The sequence below is a fragment of the Pristiophorus japonicus genome, chromosome 8, assembly GCF_044704955.1.
Source record: "Pristiophorus japonicus isolate sPriJap1 chromosome 8, sPriJap1.hap1, whole genome shotgun sequence".
Lineage (NCBI taxonomy): Eukaryota > Metazoa > Chordata > Chondrichthyes > Pristiophoridae > Pristiophorus > Pristiophorus japonicus.
The window spans coordinates 102097550-102117843 of NC_091984.1; the positions used below are offsets into that span (position 1 = coordinate 102097550).

At 45.4% G+C, this 20294-nt stretch overlaps 1 protein-coding gene across 1 annotated transcript in view; it reads left to right on the forward strand.

Annotated features, from left to right (window-relative positions):
- Nucleotides 1–20294, forward strand: part of LOC139268670 (KN motif and ankyrin repeat domain-containing protein 1-like) — a 141270-nt gene that overhangs the window by 71943 nt on the left and 49033 nt on the right. The window lies entirely within an intron of this gene.

Sequence of the window (20294 nt, forward strand, 5' to 3'; positions counted from 1 at the left end):
CACAGACAAGTCATACGATGAGATGTGCACACTGGTCCGGGAGCATCTAAACCCGAAGGAAAGCATTCTGATGGTGAGGTATCGGTTCTACATGTACAAGAGGTCTGAAGGCCAGGAAGTGGCGAGCTACGTCGCCGAGCTAAGGCGCCTTGTAGGACATTGCGAATTTGAAGGACTTCTTTGTACTTGGCATTGGACATGAAGTAACACTTCACAAACGTTTGACAGTAGAGACCCCAACCTTGAGTAAAGCCATAGCGATAGCCCAGGCGTTTATCCCCACCAGTGACAATACCAAATAAATTTCCCAGCACACTAGTGCTGCTGCAAGTACTGTGAACAAAGTAACGTTGTTTTCGAATCAAAATGTACATGGCAGGACTTACACGCCTGTAGCTGCATGTCCGCAGATGACTCAGAGTCCACCATCAAGGTTGGTGAATACAAGGCCATTAACACCTTGTTGGTGCTGCGGGGGTGATCATCGATTCCATTCATGCTGCTTCAAAGGATACGTTTGCAAAGGCTGTGGAATAATGGGACACCTCCAACGTTTGTGCAGGCAAGCTGCAAACCCTGCTAATCCTGCAAACCACCATGTAGCAGAGGAGGACAGATCCACGGTGGGTCATGACGAACCAGAGCCTCAGACCGAGGAGGCAGAGGTATATGGGGTGCACACATTTACCACAAAGTGTCCCCCAATAATGCTGAAGGTTGAATTAAATAGGCTCCTAGTGTCCATGGAGCTGGACACGGGCGCAAGCCAGTCCATAATGAGCAAAAAGACTTTCGATAAATTGTGGTGCAACAAGGCTTCAAGGCCTGTCCTGACCCCCATTCGTACCAAACTCAGAACGTACACAAAGGAACTGATTCCCGTAATTGGCAGTGCTACTGTAAAGGTCTCCTATGATGGAGCGGTTCACGATTTACCACTCTGGGTGGTACCGGGCGATGGCCCCACGTTGTTCAGTAGGAGCTGGCTGGGAAAGATACACTGGAACTGGGACGACGTCTGAGCACTTTCATCCGTCGACGACACCTCATCTAACCAGGTCCTAAGCAAGTTTCCCTCACTGTTCGAACCAGGTATCAGGAAGTTCCAAGGAGCAAAAGTGCAGATCCATTTGATTCCAGGGGCGCGACCCATTCATCACAAGGTGAGAGCGGTACCTTACATGATGAGAAAGAGGGTGGAAATTGAGCTCGACAGGCTGCAACGAGAGGGCTTCATTTCGCCGATCGAATTCAATGAGTGGGCCAGTCTGATCGTTCCAGTCCTCAAGGGAGATGACACTGTCAGAATCTGTGGTGATTACGAAGTAACTATCAATCGTTTCTCGCTGCAGGATCAATACCCGCTACCAAAGGCGATGCTGGCGAGAGGGAAAACGTTCACGAAGCTGGACTTGACCTTGGCCTACATGACGCAGGAGCTGGAGGAATCTTCGAAAGGCCTCACCTGCATCAACACAAAGGTCTTTTAGTTTACAACAGATGCCCGTTTAGGATTTGATCGGCCGCGGGGATATTCCAGAGGAACATGGAAAGCTTGCTAAAGTCGGTCCTGCGCACCATGGTCTTCCAGGACGACATCTTGATTACAGGTCGGGACACCGTCGAGCAACTGCAGAACCTGGAGGAGGTTCTTATCGGCTCAATCATGTGGGGCTCGGGCAAAAACGCTCGAAGTGCGTTTTCCTGGCGCCTGAAGTGGAGTTCCTGGGGAGAAGAATTGCGTCGGACGGCATCAGGCCCATCGATTCAAAGACTGAGGCAATCAAGAACGCACCGAGACCACAGAACGTGACGGAGCTGCGGTCGTTTCTAGAACTCCTGAACTATTTTGGTAACTTCTTACCGGGTCTTGGCACATTGTTAGATCCCCTGCACTCTTTACTACATAAAGGAGATGAATGGGTATGGGGTAAAAGCCAAGAAAATGCCTTTGAGAAAGCTAGGAAGCTGTTATGTTCAAACAAATTGCTTGTGTTGTGCGATCCATGTAAACGTTTGGTACTAGCATGTGATGCGTCATCGTACGGGGTCGGGTGTGTATTGCAACAGGCTAATGAATTTGGGAAATTGCAACCGGTTTCTTATGAATCCAGAAATCTGTCTAAGGCTGAGAGGGCCTACAGTATGATCGAAAAAGAAGCGTTAGCGCGTATTTACGGGGTAAAGAAAATGCATCACTATCTGTTCGGGCTCAAATTTGAATTGGAAACCAACCATAAGCCGCTGATATCCCTCTTTTCTGAAAATAAGGGGATAAATACAAATGCATCAGCCCATATCCAGAGATGGGTGCTCACGTTGTCCGCATACAACTACGCCATCCGCCACAGGCCAGGCACAGAAAGCTGTGCCGATGTTCTCAGTAGGCTGCCATTGCCCACCACCGGGGTGGAGATGGCACAGCCCGCAGATTTAGTTATGGTAATGGAAACACTCGAGAGTGAGCAATCACCTGTTACCACCCGACAGATTAGAACCTGGACGAGCCAGGACCCCTTACTGTCCCTAGTAAAAAAAACTGTGTGCTCCACGGGAGTTGGTCTAGTGTCCCGTTAGAGATGCAGGAAGAAATAAAGCCGTACCAGCGGCGCAGAGATGAAATGTCCATACAGGCAGACTGCCTCCTATGGGGCAATCGGGTAGTTGTGCCAAAAAAGGGCAGAGACACTTTCATTAGTGATCTCCACAGGACCCACCGAGGCATTGTAATGATGAAAGCGATAGCCAGATCCCACGTATGGTGGCCCGGTATCGATGCAGACTTCAGAGTCCTGTGTGCACAAATGTAACACATGTTCCCAATTAAACAATGCACCCAGGGAGGCGCCATTCGGTTTATGGTCTTGGCCCTCCAAACTGTGGTCCAAGGTTCATGTCGACTATGCAGGCCCATTCTTGGGAAAAATGTTTTTAATGGCTGTAGATGCGTACTCCAAATGGATTGAATGTGTGATAATGTCGGCAAACACGTCCGCTGCCACCATTGAAAGCCTACGGGCCAAGTTTGCCACGCACGGTCTGTCTGATGTCCTTGTAAGTGACAATGGGTCGTGCTTTACCAGTGCCGAATTCAAGGAGTTCATGACCCGCAATGGGGTCAAACATATCACGTCTGCCCCGTTTAAGCCAGTGTCCAATGGTCAGGTAGAATGAGCAGTTCAAACAATCAAGCAGAGCTTGAAAAGGGTAACTAAAGGCTCACTGCAGACTCGCTTATCCCGAGTCCTGCTTAGTTACCGCATAAGACCCCATTCGCTCACCGGGGTCCCTCTCGCTGAACTGCTCATGAAAAGGGCACTTAAGACAAAGCTCTCGTTAGTCCACCCTGATCTACACGAACAGGTAGAGAGCAGGCAGCTTCAACAGAATACATATCATGATCGCGCAAATGTGTCACGCGAAATTGAAGTAAATGATCCTGTATTTGTGTTGAACTATGGACAAGGTCCCAAGTGGATTGCTGCCACTGTTTTGGCCAAAGAGGGGAGTAGGGTGTTTGTGGTCAAACTCACAGATGGACTCACCTGCAGAAAACACTTGGACCAAACCAAAGTCAGACTTACGGACTATCCAGAACAACCCACAATAGACTCCACCTTTTTCGACCCTCCAACACACACACAAGTGGCAACCGACCTAGTGGTTGACCATGAAGCAGAACCCATCACCTGCAGCAGCCCAGTAAGGCTCGCCACCCCCAGCAGTCCAGCAAGGTCAGCTGCGCAGCAGCCCAGCGAAGGCCCAACAAACGACTCGCCATCACCAGCATTTGCACCGAGGCGATCAATCAGGGAAAGGAAGGCCCCAGATCGACTCGCATTGTAAATAGTTACACTATTGACTAGGGGGGGGGGGGGGGTGGGCGGAGTGTTGTTATGTATGTAAACCTGTAATTACCATGTCTAACCACCAGAGGGCTGATCCCCTGGAGTCCCAAGGGATCCCACAATCCCTTGAGAGCACCTGTATATAAGGAGGCCTCACAGGCTGAAGAGGCACTGCTCTTATCTGCAATAAAGGACTATGGTCACACCTTACTTTGAGCTTGCAGTACCTAGTCTGACTCTTTATTCAAGACATAACAGGTCCTGTCGGTAGTACAAGGAATTTATTATTACGCAGTGAGTCACTGTTCAGGTCCATGGGCAGAGGTGAGTCCTCTGATCGGGTGGAAAGAGTTGTTAAACAACATAGTAGTTAATGTCCGTTAAATATTTACTTCCAATGGTAAGTTTGTTGAGAAACAAGGTCAGTCACAGTTCAACACTGCCCCCCCTCCCCCCCCCCACCAAAAAAAAAGTTTCCTCCCTCCTTTCCGGAAGGAGTTGACCCCATGATCGGGGGACCAGCAGCCCCGGATTAGCTGACATAAGTGGCCATTCTGCACTTATAAATCTAGGGAATGAGTGATCACAGACTATTTGACACAAGGGGGCATCACAGCTTCACTTGATCGTGGCTTTGCCTGATGTCAATATGTGTACTTTACAGCATGGGTCACCAGATAGTAATCTGGATCAAGAACCATTGCTAATTCCACCCACCCCCTGGTTCCCCAGCCTAGCCTGGGGTGGGGGAGGGGGTAGTGAGGCCAATTCTACTGCTCCAGCTATTGTCCTGGTCAGTGAATGCACTGACTTTTTTTTAAAGAATGTTTAAATAGAATTTCTTTGTTCTTGGGTTTCCTCATTGTATGAACATAAGCTATCAAAATGATCCCAAAAGCCCCATCCGGTATAATTATTGAAGAGGTTGGAAATACCTGTTTGGCTGTGTTAAGGGGTGGATATGCTGACAAAGTCAGAAATCAGCTGACACACATAAATGAGCAGGGTAACGGGGTAGCACACTTCATCATCATCATAGGCAGTCCTTGGGAGTCAAGGAAGACTTGCTTCCACTCTAAAAATGAGTTCTTAGGTGACTGAACAGTACAATACAAGAACCACAGTCCCTGTCACAGGTGGGACAGATAGTCGTTGAGGGAAGGGGTGGGTGGGACTGGTTTGCCGCACGCTCTTTCCGCTGCCTGCGCTTGATTTCTGCATGCTCTCGGCGATGAGACTTGAGGTGCTCAGCGCTCTCCCAGATGCACTTCTCCACTTAGGGCGGTCTTTGGCCAGGGACTCCCAGGTCTCGGTGAGGATGTCACTTAAGCCACAGCTTTATCTACATTTGCCGGTAGATATAATTCCCAAATTCGATTTAGGTAAAGAAAAGCAAGCACGCTTTCAGTTTTAGAACCACCAGAATAGTGCCTTTATATCTGTCGAACTTGCAATGCAATGAGTATTTTTAGATCCTTTGTGGTGCTGCAGGCAGTTGGTTGACTTTATAGAACAGTATCTTTGGGTCACAAGTTGAACTTGAAAGAATAAGGTCTAGAAACAATGAATAATGCAGCTATTTCTTAACTAAATTTTAAACAGTATAATAAATAAATGCTCTTGAATGATTAGTGGTGCCTTATGTATGGCTTGTAGAGAACAGATACTGAGAAGATTCTAGATGTTTATGGAAGAGTTAAACCTTACATAGTGTAACATGAAATAGGCTCAGCCCTGTGCGAATTTTCAAAATTAATTCCTATTTGTGTTAAAGATACTGTTAACCGTGATTAAAGTAAATTATTCAAATTAAAAAATCCATTTCAAGGGCCACGATAGACCGATCAAATCTTCCACACTTTGGCGTGCGGAATTAATTCTTCACACATGTTTAAAAATATGATATATTTATGTGTAAGTCGGTCTTGAAAGTGAACAGAGCTCTGTTAATTAAATTGGTTTGCAATTAATTTCCCTCTCTGGTCATACGTCTCTCCCAACGTTTCCCCACTGTCAATGGCATTGAAGGCCAAGGTATAGGATAGCAGCAAGGTTGCAAAGAGCAGGAGAGAAGATGGGATGAATCACAATGTTGTCTTTTTCTTAGGCAGTTCCCGGAGTCGAGGATGACTTGCTTCCACACGAATGAGTTCCAAGGTGACTGATGAGTCCAATGTCACAGGTTGGGCTGGTGGTGGTTGGAGGATCGGGTGGGTGAGGTGCTTGATGCTTGATTTGTCGTACACGCCTTCCGCTGTTTGTACTTGGTTTCTGCGTGCTCCTGGCGAAGAGACTCAAAGTGTTCGGCGCCTTCTCGAATGCTTCTCCTCCACTTTGGGCCAGGGATTCCCAAGAGTCAGTGGGGATGGTAATTTTTTTCAACGGGGCTTTGAGGGCAACCTTGAAGTATTTTCTGTGCCCCCCTGGGACTGGCTTGCCGTGACGGAGTTTGGAGTAGAGCGCTTGTTTCGGGAGTCTTGCATCAAGATGTGGGAGTTTGGAAACAACAAGCTTCAGTTTTAAAAGTCTTTCAAATTTGGATGAAAGGGGTAGGAAGGAGGCAGGAAGCTGCTGGGAAATAAATGTGTTGGAATGGGAGACAGTGCAATGGTGTTAATTTTAACACCACAAGAATGCAGCGAGGTGGAAGAATGAGTAGGAGCAAAGTTAAGCTGGGCAGGATTTTCGGCTTTGATGATTTCGGGGCGGTAATGGCGGTGGGGCGGTAAAGTTTGCGCCTGGAACAGTTTGCGCCTCTGTCATCAAAATTGTGCAGCTCCGCCCTGAGTATGGGGCGGAGCACTAAGGGAGGCGTTGCACACCTCTCTCAGGGCGCTCAGCCGGCTGAGCATGCAAAAATCCCGAGCTAAACAGCCGGCCTGGAAGTGCCTGGAGAGAAAAAAAATAACCTGAAAAAACACCCACAAAAAACATTTCCAATACATAGACCACGCCACCACAAATAAATTGCAAAAAAAAATTTAAAGAAAAAACAAACACACTTACCTGAGGTCGGCATTACTTACCTTCACAGGCGATCCCCGCAGGGCACGCTGCGGGGTGTACTGGTCGGGCGGGAGTCAAAAAGTGAGCCGGTGTCTCAACCAGGAGCGTTGCACGCCGGCTAAACTCTTCCAGGCGGTACTGTTCAACGCCCCCGCAAATCCAGCCCCGAAAATCCCCGCGGGGCGCTGGAAGCTGATTGCCCGCCCAGAAGAGCTCACCGCCATCATGCCGCCCCTCGGGGGCGAAAAAAGAAGCACAAATCACCAGAATATCTGCCCCAAGAGAAGCAATGAGCATAGTTTTATCAATAAAATAGACCAACAAGAAAATTTGCAAGTACAGTAGACAAACAAATTGGACCATTTTCACACTATATCTATTGCTATCGGTCACATGATGCATGCAGCTTTAAATCAGTCATTTTCTTCAGTGGTTTATACCTTCCAGCCACGTCTACTGTAACATTCTTAGAAACATAGAAACATAGAAACATAGAAACATAGAGACATAGAAACATAGAGACACAGAGACATAGAGACATAGAGACATAGAGACATAGAGACATAGAGACATAGAAACATAGAGACATAGAGACATAGAGACATAGAGACATAGAAACATAGAGACATAGAGACATAGAGACATAGAAACATAGAGACATAGAGACATAGAGACATAGAGACATAGAGACATAGAGACATAGAAACATAGAGACATAGAGACATAGAGACATAGAGACATAGAGACATAGAAACACAGAAACATAGAGACATAGAGACATAGAAACACAGAAACATAGAGACACAGAGACATAGAGACACAGAGACATAGAAACATAGAGACATAGAAACATAGAAACATAGAAACATAGAGACATAGAGACATAGAGACATAGAGACATAGAGACACAGAAACACAGAAACATAGAGACATAGAGACATAGAAACATAGAGACACAGAGACATAGAGACACAGAGACATAGAAACATAGAAACATAGAGACACAGAGACATAGAGACATAGAAACATAGAGACATAGATACACAGAAACATAGAGACATAGAAACATAGAAACATAGAGACATAGAAACATAGAAACATAGAAACATAGAGACATAGAGACATAGAAACATAGAGACATAGAGACACAGAAACACAGAAACATAGAGACATAGAGACATAGAAACATAGAGACATAGAGACACAGAAACACAGAAACATAGAGACATAGAGACATAGAAACATAGAAACATAGAAACATAGAGACATAGAAACATAGAGACATAGAGACACAGAGACACAGAGACACAGAAACACAGAAACACAGAGACACAGAGACACAGAGACATAGAGACATAGAGACATAGAGACACAGAAACACAGAGACATAGAGACATAGAGACATAGAAACACAGAAACATAGAGACACAGAGACATAGAGACACAGAGACATAGAAACATAGAGACATAGAAACATAGAAACATAGAAACATAGAGACATAGAGACATAGAGACATAGAGACATAGAGACACAGAAACACAGAAACATAGAGACATAGAGACATAGAAACATAGAGACACAGAGACATAGAGACACAGAGACATAGAAACATAGAAACATAGAGACACAGAGACATAGAGACATAGAAACATAGAGACATAGATACACAGAAACATAGAGACATAGAAACATAGAAACATAGAGACATAGAAACATAGAAACATAGAAACATAGAGACATAGAGACATAGAAACATAGAGACATAGAGACACAGAAACACAGAAACATAGAGACATAGAGACATAGAAACATAGAGACATAGAGACACAGAAACACAGAAACATAGAGACATAGAGACATAGAAACATAGAAACATAGAAACATAGAGACATAGAAACATAGAGACATAGAGACACAGAGACACAGAGACACAGAAACACAGAAACACAGAGACACAGAGACACAGAGACATAGAGACATAGAGACATAGAGACACAGAAACACAGAGACATAGAGACATAGAGACATAGAAACATAGAGACACAGAGACATAGAGACATTGAGACATAGAGACACAGAAACATAGAGACATAGAGACACAGAAACATAGAGACACATAAACATAGAAACATAGAGACATAGAGACATAGAAACACAGAGACATAGAGACACAGAGACATAGAGACATACATAGAGACACAGAAACACAGAGACATAGAGACATAGAGACATAGAAACATAGAGACACAGAGACATAGAGACATTGAGACACAGAAACATAGAGACACATAAACATAGAAACATAGAGACATAGAGACATAGAAACACAGAGACATAGAGACACAGAGACATAGAGACATAGAGACATAGAGACACAGAAACACAGAGACATAGAGACATAGAGACATAGAGACATAGAGACACAGAAACACAGAGACATAGAGACATAGAGACATAGAAACATAGAGACACAGAGACATAGAGACATTGAGACATAGAGACACAGAAACATAGAGACACAGAAACATAGAGACACATAAACATAGAAACATAGAGACACATAAACATAGACACATAAACATAGAAACATAGAAACATAGAGACATAGAGACATAGAAACATAGAGACACAGAGACACAGAGACACAGAAACATAGAGACACAGAGACACAGAGACACAGAAACATAGAGACACAGAGACACAGAAACATAGAACATAGAAACATAGAAACATAGAGACACAGAGACATAGAGACACAGAGACATAGAGACATAGAAACATAGAAACATAGAGACATAGAAACATAGAGACACAGAGACACAGAGACACAGAAACATAGAAACATAGAGACATAGAAACATAGAGACACAGAGACACAGAGACACAGAAACACAGAAACATAGAAACATAGAGACATAGAAACATAGAGACACAGAGTCACAGAGACACAGAGACACAGAAACATAGAAACCTAGAGACCTAGAAACATAGAGACACAGAGACACAGAAACATAGAGACACAGAGACACAGAGACATAGAGACATAGAGACATAGAAACATAGAGACACAGAGACATAGAGACATTGAGACACAGAAACATAGAGACACATAAACATAGAAACATAGAGACATAGAGACATAGAAACACAGAGACATAGAGACACAGAGACATAGAGACATAGAGACATAGAGACACAGAAACACAGAGACATAGAGACATAGAGACATAGAGACATAGAGACACAGAAACACAGAGACATAGAGACATAGAGACATAGAAACATAGAGACACAGAGACATAGAGACATTGAGACATAGAGACACAGAAACATAGAGACACAGAAACATAGAGACACATAAACATAGAAACATAGAGACATAGAAACATAGAGACACAGAGACACAGAGACACAGAAACATAGAAACATAGAGACATAGAAACATAGAGACACAGAGACACAGAGACACAGAAACACAGAAACATAGAAACATAGAGACATAGAAACATAGAGACACAGAGTCACAGAGACACAGAGACACAGAAACATAGAAACCTAGAGACCTAGAAACATAGAGACACAGAGACACAGAAACATAGAGACACAGAAACACAGAGACATAGAGACATAGAGACATAGAAACATAGAGACACAGAGACATAGAGACATTGAGACACAGAAACATAGAGACACATAAACATAGAAACATAGAGACATAGAGACATAGAAACACATAGACATAGAGACACAGAGACATAGAGACATAGAGACATAGAGACACAGAAACACAGAGACATAGAGACATAGAGACATAGAGACATAGAGACACAGAAACACAGAGACATAGAGACATAGAGACATAGAGACATAGAGACATAGAAACATAGAGACACAGAGACATAGAGACATTGAGACATAGAGACACAGAAACATAGAGACACAGAAACATAGAGACACATAAACATAGAAACATAGAGACACATAAACATAGACACATAAACATAGAAACATAGAAACATAGAGACATAGAGACATAGAAACATAGAGACACAGAGACACAGAGACACAGAAACATAGAGACACAGAGACACAGAGACACAGAAACATAGAGACACAGAGACACAGAAACATAGAACATAGAAACATAGAAACATAGAGACACAGAGACATAGAGACACAGAGACATAGAGACATAGAAACATAGAAACATAGAGACATAGAAACATAGAGACACAGAGACACAGAGACACAGAAACATAGAAACATAGAGACATAGAAACATAGAGACACAGAGACACAGAGACACAGAAACACAGAAACATAGAAACATAGAGACATAGAAACATAGAGACACAGAGTCACAGAGACACAGAGACACAGAAACATAGAAACCTAGAGACCTAGAAACATAGAGACACAGAGACACAGAAACATAGAGACACAGAGACACAGAGACATAGAGACATAGAAACATAGAGACATAGAAACATAGAGACACAGAGACACAGAAACACAGAGACACAGAGACACAGAGACATAGAGACATAGAAACATAGAGACATAGAAACATAGAGACACAGAGACACAGAAACATAGAGACATAGAAACATAGAGACACAGAGACACAGAGACACAGAAACATAGAGACATAGAAACATAGAGACATAGAAACATAGAGACACAGAAACATAGAAACATAGAGACACAGAAACATAGAGACATAGAGACACAGAGACACAGAGACACAGAAACACAGAGACACAGAGACACAGAAACATAGAAAATAGGTGCAGGAGTAGGCCAATCAGCCCTTCGAGCCTGCACCGCCATTCAATAAGATCAAGGCTGATCATTCCCTCAGTACCCCTTTCCTGCTTTCTCTTCCTACCCTTTGATCACTTTAGCCGTAAGGGCCATATCTAACTCCCTCTTGAATATATCCAATGAACTGGCATCAACAACTCTCTGCGGCAGGGAATTCCACAGGTTAACAACTCTCTGAGTGAAGAAGTTTCTCCTCATCTCAGTCCTGCCCCTTATCCTAAGACTGTGTCTGCTGGTTCTGGACTTCCCCAACATCGGGAACATTCTTCCCGCATCTAACCTGTCCCGTCCCGTCAGAATCTTATATGTTTTTATGAGATCTCCTCTCATCCTTCTAAACTCCAGTGAATAAAGGCCCAGTTGATCCAGTCTCTCCTCATACGTCAGTCCAGCTATCCCTGGAATCAGTCTGGTGAACCTCTGCTGCACTCCCTCAATAGCAAGAACATCCTTCCTCAGATTAGGAGACCAAAACTGAACACAATATTCCAGGTGGGGCCTCACCAAGGCCCTGTACAACTGCAGCAAGACTTCCCTGCTCCTATACTCAAATCCCCTTGCTATGAAGGCCAACATACCATTTGCCTTCTTCACTGCCTGCTGTACCTGCATGCCAACTTTCAATGACTGATGAACCATGACACCCAGGTCTCGCTGCACCTCCCCTTTTCCTAATCTGCCGCCATTCAGATAATATTCTGCCTTCGTGTTTTTGCCCCCAAAGTGGATAACCTCACATTTATCCACATTATACTGCATCTGCCACACGTTTGCCCACTCACCTAACCTGTCCAAGTCACCCTGCAGCCTCTTAGTGTCCTCCTCACAGCTCACACCACCACCCAGTTTAGTGTCATCTGCAAACTTGGAGATATTACACTCAATTCCATCATCTAAATCATTAATATATATTGTAAAGTGCTGGGGTCCCAGCACTGAGCCCTGCGGCACTCCACTAGTCACTGCCTGCCATTCTGAAAAGGACCCGTTAATCCCGACTCTCTGCTTCCTGTCTGCCAACCAGTTCTCTATCCACGTCAGTACATTAACCCCAATACCATGTGTTTTGATTTTGCACACCAATCTCCTATGTGGGACCTTGTCAAAAGCCTTTTGAAAGTCCAAATACACCACATCCACTGGTTCTCTCTTGTCCACTCTACTAGTTACATCCTCAAAAAATTCCAGAAGATTTGTCAAGCATGATTTCCCTTTCGTAAATCCATGCTGACTTGGACCAATCCTATCACTGATCTCCAAATGTGCTGCTATTTCATCCTTAATGATTGATTCCAACATTTTCCCCACTACTGATGTCAGGCTAACTGGTCTATAATTTATAACCCGTTTTCTCTCTGCCTCTGTTGTGCAAAAGAGCCACAAAACACATTGGAAATATTGACATTATTGCAAAGAATGCATTGACTTCAAGCATGTTATAGATGAGCAGAAGAATAGAGACTGAGTTTGGGAACTGGACCGTTTTCCATCTTGAAAGCATTTTCTTTATTCTTTGTGGGAGATGGTGAGCTGTTGGAACTGGATAATGGGAGATGTTACAGTGAGGGGGGTTTAGAGTGATTGAGGAGATAGTACAGGTGATTGGAGTCAGAATAATAGGAGGAGGTTAAGGTTATTGGTGAATTAGGATAATTCAGGAAAGGTAGCTGGAATGGTTGGGGGTAAAGTGATTGGGATGGGGATTTGAGGTGGGAGGTGTAGGGCAAGTAGGCAGATTGCTCGTTTAGGGTAATTGATTACCAATTCTGAATGATAGTCTTGGAAATACAGTTTATTTTTTTGGTCTGCTGAAGAACTTCACCCACAGAGCTCTAACCTCAAATTAACACTGGAAAAATGTACAAGTCCATTGTGTAATCTCACTTCTATAAAAAGAATGATTCGCAGGGATGAAGATGGCAACAAATATTATTAAGCAATTTATCTGGTGAGTGGCACACTGCTGGGTGACTGTGTCCAGAAGCCGATCCCGGCACTCACCTGTAGTCAGCGGGCCATCTCCAGGCTGTGCAACGTTCCACCACTTCCTGCCCACAACAGGTGGCACGTTGACTGATGGGATTAAAACGATGCCTGGAAGGTAAAATAGCCCGAGCCTCAGTCTGGAGCTGCGGGGGAGGTTTTAATTCTCACTGCTACTCACCCACTCAAAATCCCTGTACAGCTTTGCCCCTTCCTATATCTGTAATTTTCTTTGCGCTATATCCCTCTGGAATACTCCATTGCTTTGACTCTGCCCTTCTGTACATCTCTCCTCCCCTCATCGCACCATTAGTGGAAAGGGTATCTTCATCCCCAATCACTGGAACTTGTTCCTTGAAACCTTCTACCTCTACACCGCACTGTCTACCCTTTAAAAAAGCTTTGCAAAGCCCATTTCTTTGACTAAATTTTCCAATCTTCATAATCTCTCCTAGGTGTCCATGTACTTACATTTGGCTTGGGAAGCACCTTGAGATTTTTTTTTTACATTAAAGATGCCAAAAAAAGCAAGTTGTTGTGGACAAGAAAAGTGCGCTTCAATCATAACACTGACTTTGCTGAAAATTGTGTAGAAAATAATATTAGTGATTATGTGCAACTGCAATTCCTGAATTGTAAATAATATTTGCCCATTTCATATCATGGAAAATAATGTCCTTAAATGTACTCAAGTAGGACACCATGTTCATTTTGAATTTGCGATACCTTGGCCCCAGCACGTGTGAGGCCAAATGATTGGCCTAGAATTGGATAAGCCCCGAAAATGGGCGCGGTATTATGATGTGCAATTAGCCCCATGCCCGTTGAGCCCGATGTAGGCAGCACGCAAACTTTGTGCTAATTTTAAAATGATTGCAGTGATAAGGAAGCGCAAAGCGCGCTGTTCAGTGCCTCAGCAGGGGCCCAAGTTCGTGCGAGGCTAGCACCAATTAAAGCTAGCCTGCACTTCTTAAAGGCAGCCTACAGCTCTTTAAGGGGAGGTGCATTCTGGCTTCAGCAGGTGCTGGTGGTAGTGGCTGGGAAACAGCCTGAGGAATAAGAAAACTGAGTGGCGCAACATAGCAGAGAGAGAGCTCCCAGGTTTTCAGACGCAATACTGGAGGCCTTGGTGCAGGAGGTGGACAGGAGAAGAGAGGTCCTCTTTCCATAGGGGGCCAGGAGGCCTGGCAGACAAACTATGAGAAGACAGTGGGAGCAGATAATCATCACGGTCAATGCGAGCAGTGTAGCCCCGAGGATCTGGATACAATGCCGCAAGACATTTAATGACCTCACATGACTGATCAAGGTCTGTGAATTCAGCTTCTAATGCCATATTCCACAAATTGCCCCACTAGCCTCTTACACTGCTCATCACCACAACCCCACTACTCACCTACCAGCAATCTCTATCATTCACGACTCATACCTCACATTCATATGCTCCATCTCACCCTCTCACAATTACCACCGCTGCAATTACCTCCTTCTCAAATCCCACTTTCCCCATAACCCACAATCTCTCTGATTTACAAGCTGCACATGGTGTAAGCATGCACCTCTTGCTTTTCCCTCACCACAACCCTACCCTTGTGCCTTTCTCATTTCAGGGACCCAAGAAATCCTACCTGGCCAGACTGTGGAGCAAGAGGAAGAGGGAGGGGAGTGTGATGATGAAGAAGAAACACCGTCACTGGATCTGACATTCACAACCACCAGCTCAGATACTGCATTGCGTGGAGTTTAGAGGGTAGCTTAGAGACGGGATCTGTACATGGTGAGTTACCGGGCACAAGTGGGCTGCAGCCAGGGCAGGGGGAAAGTGTAGGTGCCAGCTCCCTGAAGGGAGAGGTCGCTCACGAGTTCTGTTGCAGAGGACTGAGATGTGGATTTCGATGGGACAGCCTACAGAAGAACGCTGATGGATATGCCCAATGAAAAGCTTGGTGCATTGGCAGGCCTGCCAGAAAGCCAGAAAGCAATCTCAAGGAGCAAGGAGGAGTCTGGCACCAACTTTGCACAGAGCTTTGCACAGAGTGTGGAGCCCATCCTTTCCAGCGTGGAAGGGTTAACAGATCCATTAACACAGATGTGGACCCAACCATCATGCAGCGTCTGATGGTCGAAGTCTCAGCTTCCATTGCAGCACAAAACAGAAGCTACCCAACTTCTGGCTGCTGCAATGGAAGCTCAGACTGAAGTCCTGCAAACTCAGCTTGCTGCCACGGATGCTCAGACTGCTGCCAGCGTGGCTGCAATTAGCAGTGTTGAAAGGGGCTTGCAGGGTGTTCCAACAATCCAGTAATCTGTCCTCCAGCAGATTACTAGGATTGCTGAGGGGCCAGCCCAGGGAAGTGGCAGCGGTTCTGCGGAGGACAAACCTGCTGTCCCCTCTCAGGATGGTAGCATTGGTCCTCCCACCACCGCCACTCCGCCAGTGCCCTTGCTGTTGCCTGTCAGTCAGCCAGCCCAGACTGCTGCCGCCTATGCCGAGGTGGTGCAGTTCGAAGTCGCACCTACTAGGCCCAGAGCTGCTTGAGGTCAACCACAATGTCACTTGCTAAATATCAGCCTAAGCCTGAATGTCGTCCAGGTCATGCTGCATGCAGGCATGGACTGCTTCATTACCTGAGGAGTTGCGAATGGAACTGAACATTGTACAATCATCAGCGAACATCCCCACTCCTAACCTTATGATGGAGGGAAGGTCATTGATAAAGCAGCTGAAGATGGTTGGGCCTAGGATAGTGCTCTGAGAAACTCCTGCAGTGATGTCCTGGGGCTAGGATGATTGGCCTCCAACTACCACAACTATCTTCCTTCGTGCTACGTAAGACTCCAGCCAGTGGAAAGTTTTCCCCCTGATTCACATTGGCTTCAATTTTACTAGGGCTCCTTGATGCCACACTCAGTCAAATGCTGCCGTGATGTCATGGGTAGTCATTCTCATCTCACCTCTGGAATTGAGCTCTTTTGTCCATGTTTGGACCGAGGCTGTAATGAGGTCTGGAGCCGAGTGGTCCTGAATCTATCAGATTCGGTGTGGCAGCATAGCTTTTGTTATATGCATGCTACTCATGTGTGGTTGGTTTGAGCAGTGGAGTCATGAGCCAGATGGTCAGCAGATAGCCCTTGTCACCCAGTAGCCACCCTCTGGTTTGTTGTGGTTGCTCAAATGTTGATGGGACAGCGGACAATGAAGGAATCATGGCTGCTGCCCGGATACCAAGCATTGACCTGCATGATACACTGAATATGGTTGCACACCAGCTGGACATTGAGGAAGCTGGAATCCCTGGGGTTGCAGTACATCTTCGAGTTGAGATGCAGTGCTCGCAAAGCGACATGTGTGCAGTCAATGGCACCTGCAGCATGGGGAAGCCTGCTATCCCGGCAAAGTCATATGCTCGCTCCCTCTGCTTCTCACTGGCAAGAGAGAATAAAATATATTCAGCTCTCCTTGCATACTGAGCCTCACTCAGCTCCCTTATGCAGGAGTGGACGGTGAACTGGGAGATGTTCCAGATGTCACCTGTTCCTGCCTGAAGGAGCCCGACGCGAAGAAGTTCAAGGCCACGGTCATCGTTACAGCCACTGGCAATGCTGTCCTCACCCTGGACTAAGGCTGCAGGTCTACCCGCAACCAGTGGCAGATTTCAGCCCTTAGTAAAACAGAGACTGTTCCTCGCTGAGGTTAAGGTAGGGGGATTGTTCCCTGAAGACCCTGGGTGGAAATGGCCTCCTGCTGAGAGCCCTTTGCTCCCTCCTCCTCCTGCCTCTTCTAGCAGCTTGTCCTGCTCTGTGTCGCCTCTGCTCATTCTCCCTGTCATGCTACAGGCCAAGGGGGGTACAAACTACTGCACCACATCTGGAAACAACTGGTTTGAGCAGACCCCTTGCAAGTCTTTGAGCACATGCCACACCGCACCTCGTAGACTTTAGGCACCTTTAAAGAAGTCTAGAAAGCATCAAACACTTCTTAAAAACTCAGCAACAGCCAGTAGAAATCAATCAGCAAATAACCTGTAAGTAGGTGATGGTCCCTTTAAATAGCGCTGGTGGGGTGTGGGGTCCTTCCTGCTGCTGAACACACGTTCAGCTGTGTGAGGTTAAGACAGAGCATTAGCTCCAGTGTTGAGGTTGAAAATGACAGCGCCGGCGGTCTGCCTACTCTGAGTATTAACGCCGCACGTTTCCAGCGCCGGCGCTAATGCCCTCAGCAAAATGGCGTCTAGCGCGGCCCACGTCAGAAGTTGCACGCGCAACTAGGACACCATTTTGGTCAAAAAACAGCACATGTAGCGCCAAAAAAACGGGCTCGATGGAGCCGTATTTCTAGCCCATAGTTCCTGACCCTTTGTAATAAAAGTCTCATTTGCAACAAAACAATCCCATTACCACAACTTTATGCCAATTGAATGTACACCAAGTTGGATTAGATGCATTGAAAACACTGATTCAAATTACCTCTGACTTGATATTCTATCAGGGCTATGACTAAATCTCAGAAAGGTCAATATTGCAAAATTGCTTCTTGTTGACTGGAAAAATCAATTGATTTTTCAAGGACTGTTTAAACTTTTGACACTGAGTAGGTGAACCGTTATATAAGATGTGACTGCTGGTGTCAGTTAATGGAAGCCTTCCCCTCAATTTTCTTTCTTCTTTGGTCAAGACAATGATTTGTCCTGGGCTATGGCGCGCGCTACAGGTACAAGCAGCCTCTCGTAGATCGTCCAAGTCCAATTGTGCAAACTATTCGACCACGGAGAGTATTACAGCCAAGATCACGCCTGTCCTTGCCCAACATCCATGCACATGCACTCTCCAGCAATCACTGCACAGCTTTCAGAAGCAAATATTACCCTCTTACTTAGTCCAGAGTGATCATCTAACTCAGCACAGATGAGAGTTTGAACCTGAGACTTTCTGGTCTATATGGCTTTGTAATACACCACAAAGTGTATTAAACAAACTAGGGGCTGGATTATCAGCTCCATTGTGCTATGAAGGTGGCTACTGGTGGCGCCCCGGAGGGGCAGTAAAGGGCATTTTAAGGCGTAACAGCAGGCGTTCAGCTTTTACCACCCGGTCGGCAAGTTCGGCTCAGGGTTTGCGGTGGTGCAAATACTTACTGCCCCGCCTTCAGTTTCAATGAGATCATGACGTCAATCGTCATGCAACGCTCTGCTAGTGCCCCGGCTGCAAAATTGGGCCCTAACGCCGCATTATATGCCCGCCTCAAAAGACGCCTGAAAAACCAGCCGGTATTTGCCGCAAATTTAAATTGAGGTAAGAGGATCCTACATCGCAGGTCACATTGACTGCAGCGATTGCACACAGCATGCTGCGTGAAGCTCTGACTTGGAAGTGACAATTTTGTCTGCCATTACAGTGTCCTTATAGCTTCAGTGAGAGAATTTAATGGGGGGCATTACTAGTTTGCCAGCATATCATGCTCCATGCTAATGCTAGGTTAGAAGACGGGCTCGTGGCCATGTTGGCCCACAGATGAGGTGAGGCCGAAGATGTCTGGGGAGGAGGCCTTACCCCCCATGGGTTTACAGGCACCAATGCTCATACCTCCAGCTCTCTGAGGAGCAGTGTGTGAGAAGGCTGCGCTTCCTAAAGGGAATGGCTGCTCAGGGCCAGTTGGCTCATGACCCCCTTCCGCAACATGGTGCCAGTTTCCACGTGTAGGCTGATGTCACTATCTACCCCTCCACCATCTGTCCCAATCCCTCTATTGTCTCTGTGCTGTCAGAATGCATATTTGATATGCAGTTTTGGATGAGCTGCTATTTTCTCCAGTTAAATACTGGGGAGACCAAAGCCACTGTTTTCGACCCACGCCACAAACCTCGGACTCATGCCAACAGCTCTAGCCAGTGTTTCATGCTGAACAAGACTGTTCGCAACCATAGCATCCAACTCAACCTCGAGCTGAGCTTCTGACCGCTCCATCACATAGAATGCCTACTTCTACCTTCTTAACATTGGTCACCTCTACCCCTCCATATACCCATTTGCTGCTGAAACCATCATCCATGCTTTTATCTCCTCCAGATTTGACTATTCCAGTTCTCTTCTGGATGGCCCCCCCATCCTCCAAAAACGTATCCAACATTCTGCTGTCCTGCATCAAGTCCTGTCACTCATCATCTGTGCCGTTGTTGATCCACATTGACTCCCAATTGCCCAACCACTTATAGAAATGCATGTTGTTGCTAGTGGGATCAGAAACTTTGTAAATGGCTCCACCTTATGTTAGAATATTGTGCATTATTCCTAATATTTGTATTCTGGTTAATATAAAGCACGAATAAGAATGGGAGCTCTGAATAGAAGCACGATCACTTAAACTACCCGATGTCAAACAACTTTTTTTTTAGTACAGTATTTTATTTAAATCCATTGTATTTTGTCAATAAATCTCGAGTTTCTGTTTTGTACACTAACTGATTCACCAGTACAGATAAACATGGACTTTGTGCCTCCTTCAGTTCCTGTGTCGAGGATGGTACCAGGTGGTAGCTAGTATTACAAATGTGAAAACAACATTTTGCGGTGAATCAGTAATGTGAATGTGTTATTGGTGAAACACAAAATATTGAGCAATGTTCTCCTAATTT